Source organism: Macaca mulatta, chromosome 7, assembly GCF_049350105.2.
Source record: "Macaca mulatta isolate MMU2019108-1 chromosome 7, T2T-MMU8v2.0, whole genome shotgun sequence".
Classification (NCBI taxonomy): domain Eukaryota; kingdom Metazoa; phylum Chordata; class Mammalia; order Primates; family Cercopithecidae; genus Macaca; species Macaca mulatta.
Genome location: NC_133412.1, coordinates 154,205,972 through 154,220,424, shown reverse-complemented (window position 1 = coordinate 154,220,424; position 14,453 = coordinate 154,205,972). Strand labels below are relative to the sequence as shown.

At 41.0% G+C, this 14,453-nt stretch overlaps 1 protein-coding gene and 1 pseudogene across 4 annotated transcripts in view; both read right to left on the bottom strand.

The window, feature by feature from the left end:
* The window catches only part of TSHR (thyroid stimulating hormone receptor), a 179,012-nt gene that overhangs the window by 142,284 nt on the left and 22,275 nt on the right, over positions 1–14,453 (bottom strand).
* Positions 6,913–8,560, bottom strand: LOC106999514 (G protein-coupled receptor associated sorting protein 3-like; annotated as a pseudogene).

The window sequence follows — 14,453 nt, the reverse complement described above, 5'->3', positions numbered from 1 at the left end:
CCAGCACTTTGGGAGGCCGAGGTGGGTGGATCACCTGAGGTCTGGAGTTTGAGACCAGCCTGGCCAACATGGTGAAACCCCATCTCTACTAAAAATACGAACATTAGCCAGGAGTGGTGGGCACCTGTAATCCCAGCTACTGGGAAGGCTGAGGCAGGAGAATCACTTGAACCCAGGAAGCAGAGGTTGCAGTGAGCCAAGACAGTGCCATTGCACTCCAGCCTGGGCAACAAGAGTGGAACTCCATCTGAAAAAAAAAAAAAAATTATCTATTTCAGCCTGTCTCTTAAGGAAAGCCACCACCAGTTTTGTGTTTCCAACATCAATGGATTTCAAAAATCAACATAGTAACAATCTCAAGTAACAGGGTTAAGTAACAGGTGTAGGTTCAGGGCTTTTTTTATTGGGCATATCTTATTTGCATTCTCTTCCACTCTGGACTCAACTGAGGAACCTTCCACAGGGTGTGGAATCTGGCTTTCCAAAGAGCCATCAAAGGGCCCAATGACAGAACTGGAAGTGCAGGGGAGTAACTTTGATCATGGGAAAAAGGATATGAGAAGATATGGGGACAGTACGTTGCTTCTTATGAACTGCCCCAAGGCATGGATCCATACAGCCTGTCCACAGATACCTTGCTTGGATGTAGAGACCACTTGCCACATTACCTGCTGGGTTTCCAGGTTCCCTGGGAAGCAGTAGCCACTGCATTGCCCCTTAGCCCTTCCTACCTTTTCTTTCTCGTTACTCTCACATCAGCAAGTAATCTCTGCCTCACACTGTTTTCCAGGGAACTCTGGCTAAAATTTCCTATTAACCAGTATATTAAATGTTCATTTCAATCCAGTATAGCTTTTGTGAACCTACTATATGAAAGACACCATATTGGATACTATAAGGGAATTAAAGTTGAATAAAATTTAATCCTTGACTTTTGGCACTAATGGTCTAGAAGAGAAGCTAAAACAATTGCGTAGGCAGCGTAGCTCTGGAAAACAATTCAGGAGAGTTGGGTTCTAGGTCTGGCTCCATTGGTCGCTGGCTGATATTTAATCTTGAGCAAGACATTTACTCTTTCTGGATCTCAGTTCCCTTAGCTGTAAAATACAGGGTTGTCTTAGGTAACCTCTAATGTATCTTCCACAACTAAAATCCTATGATTTTATAAATGTAGTCGAATAGAAGTAAGACTAAACTGCAATCCACATGCTGTGGGAACCCTGGACTTAAGGACTTGGGAGGCCTTTGGGAAGAATAAGGCATTTGATCTGAAACTTGAAAGATTTGTAAGATTTTGATAGGCAGAGAGCAGACGAGCATTTCAAGCAGAAAGAAAAGCACAAACAAAGGAGTGTAAAAGGAAGATTGCAATGTGCATTCAGGAGAGCTGTGAATAGTCCAGTTTTGTTGAAGCAAGGCGTAAATTAAGTTGTCTAAATTAAAGAGGTTGGTAAATTAGAAATGGAAGATGTCGACTGCCATGTTAAAAATTTGAGCTTTAGCGGGTATTCATTGACCCAACATGTCTATGGAACACCTACTATCAGAGAGTGGGTGAGGTGCCGAGAACATAGAAATAAAGAAAATATAGTTGCTGCCCTCAAGAATCCTCAAGGGGCTTATCAGCAGTGGGCAGGGAAGTGGTAATCACAAGTGAAGCTAGTGTAAAAAATGCTGTAACAAATGAAACTGAAGTAGAGGGAAGGGAAGTGTGGGGCATTTCAAGGTGCAATTAACATTAAAGAGGTAGAGGAGGAGTCAATGATAACAGAAGTAAGGACAATGGGAAAAAAAGAAGCAGAAGCAGTTTTGTTAACAGAAAGGTGAGTTCATTTTGGATGCTGAATTTGAGGTGCTCCCAGACAACCAGGCAGAAATGTCTAACTGGTAGAAAAATTACTGGCGTGTGGCTAGCTTGAGATGTTGGCGCAAGTGATATGAGTATATTCTGTGAGTGATTCATAGGTCTGGAGAGATGTGTCAAGAAAGAAAACAGACAGAAAAGAAGATCAAGGGGAGTAGTTTGGGGAAATGCCCACATTAAACAGTCAGAAAAAGTAGGAGGTGTGGAGCAAGAAGACAGAGTCAAACTATCAGAGATGTTCGATAACCAGCACAAAGGATGTCGAGGGATGAAAGAATTTCAAGGAAGATGAGAGCGGTGAATTAAATCAGAGGCTCCTCAAGCTTAGTGGACCAAATGCATCCAAATCAGTTGAGACACGTATTTAAAATACGGAATTTGTGTCTACATGGATCCTTAAGAAACGTTAACAAGGATTGCCTTAGGAGAGGAAATGTAAGGAAGCTAAGGGGAAGTGACATGGTTTGGATCTGTGTCCCTGCCAAAATCTCAGGTCAAATTGTAATCTTCAGTGTTGGAGGTGGGGCCTGGTGGGAGGTGATTAGATTATGAGGGGCAGATACCCCTGTAGTGCTTTTCTCATGATAGTGAGTGAGCTCTCATGAGATCTGGTCATTTAAAAGTGCGTGGCACTTCCCCACCCCCTTCCTCCACGCCTACTTCCCCTTCACCTTCCACCATAATTGTAAGTTTCCTGAAGCTTCCCCAGAAGCCAAGTAGATGCCAGCATCATGCTTCCTGTACAGGTTGCATAACTCTGTGCCAAATAAACCTCTTTTCTTTATCAATTACCCAGTCTCAGGTATTTCTCTATAGCTTGTAAAAACAGACTTATACAGGAAGGGTGGATTTAAGTATTGTTTAAATTTTTACCTAATGCATGATTTATCTAACTGAATAAATACATTTAAATTAAACTTCAAATGGGAGTTTGGATTTTAATGCTGACAATAGGTCAAAAGCGACCTCTACCTCAGACCTAAAAGGTGAGAATTTTCAGGAAGGGGCCCAGGAAACAGTATTTTTAAGTTGTCCTGGCAATTTTAATCTGTTGTCAAATTTGAAGACTCCTAGAGTAGATAATTTCTAATGGAACTCCAAGTTCTTAGAATAAAGGTATTGTGGCTAAGTAGGAAAGGGAAGGGCGATATTTTCATATACAGAGATCATCCAGAAGACTTGAGAGGGCCTTATATCAATGGGATGGCAAGTTTTGGTAGAAGGCTGGAGGCAGCAGAAGTCAGTCTGAAAGGAATGAGGAATAAATAGATGATGAAGAAACAGTGGCAGTGAAGAATATAAGAAAGAAAGGAAGATGCTAGTATTTGAGGCATAGCAACATCAAGCAACAAGGTTAGCATTGACTACGTAAGCTAATTGAGGCACTAGTCTGCCAGCTACCAGAAGGGGGCAATAGAGAGCTTTCAGAGCTGCGTGACCTGATGGAGAAATCCCTGGTGAATCAAGCTGTCAATTAAAAGCATGGGATGCAAAAAAAAGATTTTGTTTTTCAATTTTTTAAAAAGCGTGGGATGCAGCATAAGACTTGAATCAAGCTTAAAACATAATTAATGTAAGAAAATTGAACTAGGGTTGAAGTACAGAAATAAGCAAAGGATTCAGGGAGTCACCGGGAAGTAATCAAATTAGCCATGAGCCCTAAGTGCAGACATCAGGCAAGAGCCAGAGTGCTTTAGCAAATTGCCTCATGGGGAACCAATCTTCCAATGGAACTGGCATCTGGGAAGCACCAGGATTGCTTTGGCTGGCTTTTAAAAAAGCTTATAAATGCAGGAATGGTAAACTGCAATATTTGACAGAAGGAGATACAGAACACAATCCTTAGATTCAGGAAACTAAGAGAGGTATTACTGTTTCCTTTTTTTTCTTTGTTTCTAAGGATACAGGAGGCTTGAGATAATTTACATACAGAGGAGAACAAACCTGAGAAAAAGGAAAGGTCGATAGTGCATGAATGTTGGGAAAAATAGACTGATAATTGAATTTTCTTAAAAGATACTGAAAATTCTCAAGTACTTTCTGAAGCAACTGTGTTCAGCAATAATGATTTTGTTTCTGCAATGTGGTGGACTTTGTGCAAGACATTGTGGAATAACTAATCAGAGGGACAAGCTTTACCATTTTCTCAGAGCTTATAATCTTGAAGATGATACAAATTAACATATAATTAAAATAGTGTGATAGAATGATAGAATGAGGCCAGGCACAGTGGCTTACGCCTGTAATCCCAGCACTTTGGGAGGCCAAGGCAGGCAGATCACCTGAGGTCAAGTGTTTGAGACTAGCCTGGCCAACATGTTGAAACCCCATCTCTACTAAAAATACAAAAAGTAGCCAGGAGTGATGGTGGACACCTGTAGTCTTAGCTACTTGGAAGGCTGAGGCTGGAAAATCGCTTGAACCCAGGAGGTAGAGGTTGCAGTGAGCCGAGACTGTGCCATTACATTCCAGCCTGGGCAACAAGAGCGAAATTCTGTCTCAAAAAAAAAAAAAAAAAAAAAAAAAAAAGAATGATAGAACGAGGACATATACAGTGAGTTAGCTATGTATAATAGCTAATTTTGAGATTGAGAAAAGTTAGAGAAAACCTCCTGGAGAAACCTATGTCTAATTTTAATGTAAAGTTAATAGTGTAGGATCTATCTCTATCTCTATCTCTCTCTCTATCTATATTTTTTACCACCTCTCTTCAATACCCAATATAGTCCCCAAGACAATAAATATCTGGACAATGAGTAATCTAGGAACTGAAAGATGAAGACTTCCTGGAAGTCTACATAATCCCCAAACCTTCCCACTATGACCACTGATAAATGTTAGATAAAACATAACAATTATTTCAAACGGATAGCTGAACTCTCTAGAAATCCAAGAACTCCCCAGATATTATGAAAGAACTGAAAACAGAGTAACAAGCTCTGTGAGTGCTCAAGAAGTAGAAAGATGATCATGGGGAAGGAATCGCCAGCCTCAGGACCCTGGGAGTGTGGATTTTAATGCTGACACTAGGTAAGAAGAGATGGCAGCACATGTGACAGGGAGAGTTGGAATTCAGATATTGCTACAAAATTAGGAATGTCAAAGTGCTGTACACTTAGTGAAAATGTGAGTCAGCAAAGATCTTCCCATTGACCAAAGTTTGTATATCCCTTGTGTATACTCTGTGTTGTTGTTGTTGTTGTAGAGGCATATTTATTGACATGCAAAGATGTTTACAATATACAACTGGGGGAAGCAAGTTACACACATATTTACAGTATGATCTTGTTTTAGCTTCTTAGCCATCAGAAAACCTCAAAGAATATTACCCCATATTTTCACACATAGACAATTTCATTTCAGCTCAGATCAAGGATTATAATTCTCACCATGAGTCTTAGAAAACTCAGCCATAGCCTAAACGTTCTGGGTATGCTTTCTGGTCCATACCAATGACCAAGAATCACTATCTTGTAGACTGGTATAGCAGCCTCTTCCAGATTTGCTGTTTTGTATTGTGGAAGCTGCAATTCTGGGTCTAAATTTCTCCAATTATGTTTGTTCTGTCCTGTTAGCTGGTACAAATGCAGAAATGCCCAGTCTTTTCTACTAGTAAAAGATAAAGCCCTTTGGCCTTTCATAGGACACACAGGAGAATAAATCATAAATGAGAAAAAAATTAAGGCATGATTTTGCAAGGAGGAAAAAAGCAATTACCTTTTAAATTCAGGGTATAAAACAATGTACAGGATGATTTCAGCTCTTTGGGGAAGATAAAGTACAAATGGACAGAAAACGATACAAAGGACATCGAACAAGTTCCCCTTGCTGATGACTTCAGATCTCCATCTTACTCACTGAACAAAGTTTGGGGCACCTACTATTTCTGATACTGCCAGATAAAATCCATCTATTCATCTCAGACTTTTCTCCTGACCTCCAGCCAGATGCAGCCAAATGTCTAATGGACACATGCATGTGCAGGAAGTTAAGAATTGTTACACCTGGCATGGACATCGTCCATTGCAAAATTAAACTATTAAAACCAGTCTCTGAGCTTTGAAGGCCGTCACCTCAAAATGTCCTTCAGGAGGACTGTAAAGTAGTATGGTGAGATGGGTTCTGGTGTCAGATAAAACAGCTATGCCACCTGCCTGCTGTGGGAATCTAGGAAAAAGTATTTACCCTCTCTAATTCTCATTGGAGGGTACCCAGACTAATGAGTTCTAATAAAAATACAAGTACCTAGCTCACAGGATCACTGTGATAGAGGAAAAAAATAAACTTGCAAAATATGTGCCAACGCAGTATCTGACATAGAACAGGCACTCACAAAATGTTTCCACCCTTCTCTTTTGTGAGATGACTGACATAAATGAAACAGCCTGACAATTTAAGAGTTATAAATGTAGAAGCAAAGTTAAAATTGAACAAATAATACATTTTGTCTGAAATTCTGGGTCATTTCTGTGTTGTGGAATGAGTATCTGATACAGCTGGAATAGGAGAAAGACAGTAGTTTCTCTTACATTAAACAGCCTATAGTAACCCCTGCCTCCTTTATGTAGAGAGTGCACATTTGGCCATGAGTGTATATGTGCACACACACACACTCTCACACACACTCACTCTCTCTCTAGGTATTGTTAGTTATTTTTGTGTGTGTGTATGCCTTACTTCTATAACTAGAATACAAATTCAAGGATTTTTTTTTTGCCATTTTAAGCTGCAGATGGATCTAAGCAGATACCAATGAACAAGTTAGCTTACTTACAATGAACTGGTTCACTATCTTAAATAAAATGTGAAAAATATGCCAATCTAGACAAGATAAAAATCAACAAACATTTTCAGCCCAAGATATGATTTCATCTGATATCCCCAAAATAATTTAGCTTAAACCTAGAGCTTCTCACAGGTAACTTTGTGTTAAAGATGCAATGTATAACTTGTACACTGTAATAACCAAACACGATACAAGGCTCTTTGGAAATGTACAGCCTGCTAGAGTTTGGAGATGGTTCAAAGTATTCTATCTCTGGTTCATTTTACATTGTTTCAATAATCCCTTTAACTTCCCTGAAAATGCCCATGAGCGTATTATAACTCAGGTGATCAACAACTACAATTGAGCCCTTTCTGATATGCTCCTTTATGTTAATAAATACGGCCATACCACTAACAAGATTGGTTTTTGCCTCTTTATGGTTAAAGATGAGTTTTGAGGCTGCCAATGCCTTCATATTGATCGTGTCTCTGGCTGCAGTTGGATTTTCAGGCATATTTAAAATTACTTTCAAAACAAGATTTCTGGCTTTGTACTTTCCCGAGGATGGCAAATGAAAAAGCTCTGAAAAGTCACTGGCAACAATGTAGTGATGGACGAAATCCATAGTCAGTTGCCCCAGTATCTTTAATTCGGATTGCTGTCCGGGTGAGTTCAAAGGAAATGACGTGGTGTCTTTACACATATGCTTAACATGTAATTCAATTTTGTGTTGTCTTTCATCCCCAGAAGGAGGATTCAGAGTAATTACTCATAAGAAAATTAGTAATTTTCTCATTTCTGTGGAGAGAAAACTGAGCAAGCTTTCAATAAGCGTCATTATACCATTTCATTAATAAACTCTTGGACAAATGGGTGAATGTTATGGATACCCATTGCAATCTGTGCTCTTTTATGAACAAGAGGATCAGTAGTTGACTTAAGTAAGCTAACAAGTTTTTCAAATTCCTCAGGGTCCACATAGCATTCCATTTTGCAAGGGCAAGCAAATGGCTTAATCCCATTTACCTCCCTATCCTGATTTGGTGTCTAATCTCATCTATGGTCTGGATGCAAGGGTCAGAACAAAAAGGACACTCAGGGACAGGCTGTGAGCATGAGCAAGTGTTCCTAGAAGGGCAGGCTGCTGCCACAGGCCAAGAATAGGAAATTTCTTCAGCTAAGCCCAGAACAATATATGAAGGAGGGCTTGCCTCAGATGCCTGGGATCTAATTTGAACACTGCTGGAGTTACAGCAGGGCTTTTGGGCCAGATAGTTACCTCAGAACAGTCCTTGGGCTATTTTTTTTTTCATTAATTTCATCCACAGGCTGAGGTTTAACTATCCTGCTCACAGGTTTAGGATTAGGGTCGAAACTAGTACCATCTCCTTCCCAAAACCAGTTCCCAATGACATTCTCTTCCTCCTCTTCCTCAGCCCCAGACCTAGGTTTGCAACTGGCCCCAGCCACAGGCTCCAACTCCTCGGCACTGACCTGAGCACCAATTTCAGGTTTATCATTCTTAGCACTGGAATGATTACCAGCCTCTTCTGCATTTCAGAACCAGGAACTGATAGTGGCCTCTTCCTCAGCCCAGACTCAGGCATCAACACCAGCCCCATTTTCACAGGTGGAGCTGGTGGACTCATTCCTAGCCTTGGGACTGAAATCTCCAATGGCTTTGCCCAGAGCCTTAGGCTCTGACAGAGCTCCTTCCTTCATCTCAGCAACGACCTTGTTCTTAGACACTGCCTTCATCTCTGCCACTGCATCTGTCAGAGACCCTGGCTTGTCTTTTGCTTTGGCCCAGGTCTTGGCTACAGGCCTAACCACACCAGTAGCCTCCCTCTCTTCTCCAGCTTTAGCTTGTATAGCAGACTCTTTTCAGTTTTGGCCTGAGCTCTTGTCTTATTCTTAGTCCCAGTCATGGTTTGAAGCCCAGTTATATGGCCCTGTCCCATCTTGGCCTTGGTTCTCAATGTGTCCTAGGTTGATGTCTTAATACTCTTTCACTGGGTCAGGGAAAAACTTGGTAGCAAGAGTTCAAGTCAACTTTCAGTTCAGCAGTCACTATGTTCTCTTTCCAAACATGCAGCCTCTGTCAATGATACAGAGGGCAGAGGCACGTTTGGGCTAGGGAAGAGTGATTGTTCCCTAGTGCAGACCTGCTGAAGCTGATGGTCTTCCGACAATCCAAAGCCACCACAGCCCCCAGCGGAGATGGACCTTGGATCCAAATGAATAGTTTTTGTTCTCTTTCTTAGTTAACTTCCTAGTGAACAGCTACCTACAGATCTCTACAGGAACTTAGAAAGGAACAGACCTCATCACCACCTATGTCAGCCTGCTCATATAGCAGGGGTCCTCAGGAGATGCTATCCTTCCCACAAAAGAAGAGTCCTCTAGCTAGAGAAAAGTCACAGCCTTCACAGGCCCAGGGCCCAGGTCATCAGCCTCCCCATCCTCTCCTCTGGCTGCTCCTCACTTGGATTCCCACTGCTTTCCCCACAATCTGAATGGCAAAGAGGCATCCCGCCCCCCACGCCACTGCATCAAACTCAATATTCTATTTTTAAAAAAGCCTTCTTGAGAATCTGGAACCATGCACCTGCCCATAAACTTGCGTGTTTTGGTTGGCATTTAAACTACGGGATGGCTGAGACACCTCCCAAACCGAGATCGTATCATAAAATATATCCCTGAGCAGTGAAATACCTGATGTTGCTGTTGGAAACAAATGTGGAACTCCCCGTAAGCCATTTTCTCAATGATAAATGAGTTTATAATCCTAAATTATAAAATAAAATGTAACAATTCACCATGAAAGAGCCATTAAGATCTCACAATTATCAAACTGATACTCCCAAGAATTACAGGGAATAGAATGATTTCAAAGTGACTGTAAAATAAATTTGTTTAAAATAATTCAAGACGTAAAAGATATTATCAAAACCACAAAAAGGAACAGATATATGAAACAGAACAGACAACTGAAATATAACAGAAATGGATTAGACAGAAGAGTAGTTAACTGAAGAATAGTGGCCTGGAAATGTATGTAAAGCTAAGAAATTAGATAAAATGTAGCACAGAGAGATATCATATTAGAAAACACAAAAGAGAAGTTAAAAGGCAAGAATGAAAGATGGATGATCCAACTTACATCTAATAGGACTCACATGAGAAAAGAATAGAGAAAATGAGGACAGACAATATTACAGAGATAATGGCTAAGAACTTCTCATTCAAAATAGAACAATGAATTCAAAGCAGGGTAAATAAAAATTCATCAACATCTACACACATTACAGTAAAACTGTTAAACTTTAAGACAAAGAGACCTTAACAGCAAGTAAAAGTCAAAGATGAAAACATCAAGAGAAAGATAACTGAGCTGGTGGCAGATTTCTTAACAGCAAGAGAGGGTACAAAACAATAGAATTCTCTCTTAATCCCTGAGTGGGGATAGAAGGAAAAAGTGGATAGTGGCAGAGCTTTAACCGTTTCTGTGACATTTTATTTATTTAAAAAATAAAAGAGAAAGCTAAGTTAAAGCCAATTGTTAACTTCTGGTTAATTCTGATGGTAACACATAGTTAACTGTATTGCTATTTTTGTGCTTTCATATGCATTAAGGATGGGAAAGGGTTAATTATAGAAATAAAAAGAGTGGAAATAAAGAACGTCCCCATAAAAAGGAATAGCTTGTGGAAGCAATAAGAGCAGCAGAGTGAATGGCACATTCTAGGATGTAAAAATAGTTCGAAGTGGCTGAAATAAAATTCTAGAATATAAAAATGGTTCAAAGTGACTGAAATAATAGAAGTGACTGACGTGGAGGGAAACTAGTAAAGGATCTGCCTGAAAACAGAAGCAAGCAGGGCCAGATCACGGGGCCTTCATAAACCATGTGAAGAGTCTGAAATTTTCTGAAGAGTAATGGAAGCCAATAACGTATTTTACTCAAGAGACCGAGACCCCATCCGCAGTACAGGCTGATCACCCTGACTGCTGTGTTTAGCAAGAACAAAAGAAACTCCATTTCCATTCAGGTGGAAAAAAAATGTTAGTGGTGAGAACTCAGATGAAAACAAATGAAATGGAGACAGATTCAAGATATATTTAGACCTAGTAATAATTAACAATGGATTTGATATTAGGGATGAGTGAGAAGAAAGTATCAAGAATAAACCTATGTGTCTGTTTGTCTTTAAATACTGATTTTATGTTTTTAGTTTTTCTCTTATTTTTAAATAGCGCATATTTTTGGAATATGGTATGCTGTTGTGATACATGTATACATTGTGTAATGATCAAATCAGAGTAATTTGCAAACCCATCACCTCAAATATTTATCATTTCTTTGTGGTGAGAACATTCAACATCATCTCTTCTAGCTATTTGGAAATATACAATACATTGTTGTTAACATAGCCACCCTACTGTGCAATAGAACATCAGAATTTATTCCTCCTACCTAGCTGTGACTTTATACCTGTTGACCAACCTCTCCTCATTTCTTCCTCCCCCTACCCTCTGCACAGCCTTTGGTAACCACTATTCTACTCTCTGCTTCTATGAGATCAATGTCATTAGACTCCACATATGCCTGATGCTTCTATGAGATCAATGTTGTTAGACTCCTCATATGCATGAGATCATGCAGCATTTGTCTTTCTGTGTCTGGCCAATTTCACTTAACATGATGTCCTCCAGGTTCATCCATGTTGTTGCAGATGACTGTGCTGTTTTGAGTATCTGGGTAACTGATGGATCCATTCATTGAGATGGGTATACAGATAGTTTTGGCCAAGAAGATAATAGTGTCACCTTTGGAAATGTTAAATGTAAGGAGTCTGTATGATATTTAAGTGGGCAAATGGATGATACAAGTTTAGTGCTCAGAAAAGAGACCCGGCTAAGAGATCCGAAATTAAAATTAATTAGAATCTCATTAGATGTATGAATGGGAGTAGGTGAGGCTGGAGAAGAGTGGCATGAGATAAGAACCTCAAAACCATCCAGCATCATTTAAATGACAGGTAGAGGAAGAAAGAGAAGCTGGTACAGAAAGGCAGATGTGCAAACAGAGAAGACGAAAAAGAAAATGGGTATGGCAGCCACAGAGATGCACCACTCAGATCTCCCTCCAGGAAACAGCTTTCTGTGTAACTGTCAGGAGGCAGTTAGTTGCAAGCCTCCATCTGCAGCACCTGCAGGAACTGTCACAGTGTTTTAACCAAGGCTCTACTATTCCTGGGAAGCCCACAGCCCAGGGCTGAGCAAGGTAGTGGTGCTAGAGCCTGGCATCTATGCCCAATGTGGGTTCCTCTAACAGGCAGTCTTTGCTCTGGAGCTCCCCATTGGTTTGGCCAAGACTTTGTCAGATCTGTGGCACAGTCTGGGGCTCTCCCTCTTTCTCTTTCACAGATGTTATCTTTCAATGAACCACTTGCACTCGTAATTCTGTCTCAGCATCTGCTTCCCAGAATAACTGAACTGATAACAGTTGGTACTGGAATTGGTCTGAGAAAGCAGGAGGTAAAATGGGAGCAGATCACTTCCTGAAAGCTGGTAATGAGGATCCCATTCTGGGTGGCACAGGGGGCACAGATAGTCTGTGGCACAAGGTGGCAGTCCAATTACTAAATCTTTAATCAATGATGGCTTGGAAGAAAGTTCTGTGAGAGAACTTTCCTGGCCTGTGCAATGTTCATGCTTTAGAAAAGTGCATGTGTCTGTGTGTGTGTGTTTGTGTGTGTGTGTGTGTGTTAGAGGGATGTTGAGGAGGAGGCAAGGAAGATGAAGGAAAACGATGAATACAAGGATGAAGGAATTAGCTGGATTTTTGTTAAGTCTGAAGCTACCACAGACAGTTAATGCTGAGATAAAGTTGCCAGCAACTGACAAACAATTGAACACTGTATGAGAAGGCCTATGTCTGGTCCAGGGGAATATTAGACAGAGCTGAAGACTAAACTCGGAACTTACAGTTCAGAGTTTACTTTTGTTTATATCTAAGAAAATGGACAAATAAGTTGTGATTTATTCATTGAATCGAATACTGTAGAAAGATTGCTTCGCCCATGTATCAGTTAACATGGAAATCTGGCAACTTGGAATAGGGCCTGAGCAGGACTTTGCAGCACCAGGCTGTGGTACAAGCAGCCCTGCCTCTTGGGCCATATGATCTAATAGACTCTATTGTGTTAGAAGAGTGAAAAGTGAAAAAAGAGGTAGTGTGGTGTGGAGTTTATGGCAAGCCTTCATAGAAGAATCAAAATACAGTACTTTGGCGTTCTAGAGTGAGGCCACACCATCTGCAGTGCAGAAAAGCACCTCTTGGGGTGCTACTGAGCCCTGTTTGAGACTGAATATTTGACCATGGAAACCAGTAACTATGCATTCTAAACTGCCGCTTGTGAGCTGAGCTCTGTGGAACACATTAAGTGAGAATGTCATGCAGACTCAGCAGCAATTTGTCTAGTGGAAAGTGGTACACCAGGGATCAAACCTGAGCAGTACAACAGGGATCACATGGCCACTTTATGACACATTGAGCCATTTCTTCCTGGAAGGGCCTGTGAATTATTGTCATGGTAGTAAACATTTATTCTAGATAACTGTTTGCCTTTCTTACCTACAAAGTCCCAGGCAGCACTACTAGCTGGAGGATTTGAAAGTGAGCCACAGACATAGAATTCCATATAACCCAGCATCCGACCATGAGAGACACACTTCACAGAGGAGGAGACGAGTGAGCCTGTGACCATGGGATCCTCTGGTTTTATCACATACCACAGAATCCAGAGGCAGGTAGCTCTACAGAGCAATGCAATAGCCTACCAAAGGCACAACTGGAATGCCAATTTGTAGGCAATTGCCTACATCTTGGCATCTGCCATGGTGCGGTATCATCATGAAGGCTAGACACTGAATCACAAACCACTATATGGATGTTATCCCAATTAGGAAGAATATATGGGTCTAGGAACCATTGGGCAGAAGCAGGAGAGAGTCCACTTATCACATTCAATGATTCACTGAAAGAGTCTGTGTTTTCTCTTCCTATAATACTAGGCTCTGTGGAGAACTCAGGCTATGACTGCCACTTGGGCATTCAGGAATTCTTGTATACAGAGACCAGCAGGCTGAACGAGGAGTCAATATCTTCTTAGGAGTAACTGACCCTGGTCAGGAGGAAGAAGCAGGGCTGCTGTTACACAATGAGGACAGGGAGAAATATATTTGGAACTCAGATGATCCAGTTGGACATACTTGCTCAATTGTGACTATAGACAAATAAGTGCGATAACCTCAGCTTAAGAAAAGTGTGGTTACTATGGGTTCAGGCCCTCAAAAATGGAAGCTTTGATCATATCAGCAGATAAGTCATCAAGACCAGCAGAGGTGAAAGCTGAGGGGGAATTTAAAATGAACAGTGGAAGAGGGATGATAAGTACCAATTGTGATCCCAGACAGACCAACTGCAGCAATAGGGGTCAGACTGTTCCCTAAGTTACCTCTTTCAAGTTTCTCCTCAGGAAGACAGGCCCACTGGAACCCTGGATAATCTGTTCCCCAAATGTATGTGGAGAAGCAGATCTATATTGCACAAGGGGTGGGCTGTGGCTGTTGTGGAAGTGAGGGCTCCGTTTAAGAATGCACTTGCTGTTAAGCTGCAAGGAGTGCAGTTGGCACACCTAACCAGCTCCGTATCCTCCCCATTATGCAACAGCAGCCCAGCCTCCTGTGCTGCTCAGAAGACCTGAACTAAGGCACCAGGCAATCAAGGAGCTGATGTGGAGTAAACCAAGGGAA